We start from the raw sequence: 889 nt of genomic DNA, 5'->3' as shown, positions 1-889 counted from the left end.
AGCCTTCTTAAATGAAGACCTTGAGGAAGAAGTCTACATTGAGCAACCACAAGGCTACATAGTTAAAGGAGAAGAAGATAAAGTCTTGAGGCTGAAGAAGGCGCTTTATGGATTAAAGCAAGCACCAAGAGCATGTAACACTCAGATTGATAAGTGCTTCAAGGAGAAAGACTTCATCAAGTGTCCATATGAGCATGCACTTTATATCAAAACTCAAAACAATGATCTATTGATTGCATGCTTATATCTTGATGACTTGATATTCATTGGCAACAATCAGATTATGTTTGAAGATTTCAAGATGGAGATGACAAAGGAGTTTGAGATGACCGACATTGGATTGATGTTATACTACCTTGGCATTGAAGTAAAGCAAGAAGAAAATGGAATCTTCATTACTCAAGAAGGCTATGCTAACGAGGTGCTTAAGAAGTTCAAGATGGATGACTCAAATCCAGTTTGCACGCCAATGGAATGTGGAGTCAAGTTATCAAAGGAAAAAGAAGGAGAGAGTGTGGATCCAACACTATTTAAGAGTCTAGTTGGAAGCTTACGCTATCTAACGTGCACAAGGCCCAACATCCTACACGCAGTTGGAGTTGTGAGTCGATACATGGAGCATCCAACAACAACTCATTTTAAGGCAGCTAAGAGGATCCTACGCTATATCAAAGGTACAATCAACTTTGGCTTGTACTACTCTATCTCTAAAGATTACAGGCTTATTGGATATAGCGATAGCGATTGGGGTGGAGATGTAGATGTCCAGAAAAGCACAAGTGGCTTCGTGTTTTTCATTGGAGAAACCACTTTCACATGGATGTCAAAGAAGCAACCAATTGTCACTCTTTCTACTTGTGAAGCGGAGTATGTGGCAGCTACTTCATGT

This window comes from Brassica oleracea, chromosome C1 (genome assembly GCF_000695525.1).
Source record: "Brassica oleracea var. oleracea cultivar TO1000 chromosome C1, BOL, whole genome shotgun sequence".
Taxonomy (NCBI): domain Eukaryota; kingdom Viridiplantae; phylum Streptophyta; class Magnoliopsida; order Brassicales; family Brassicaceae; genus Brassica; species Brassica oleracea.
This window is presented reverse-complemented; position numbering follows the sequence as displayed.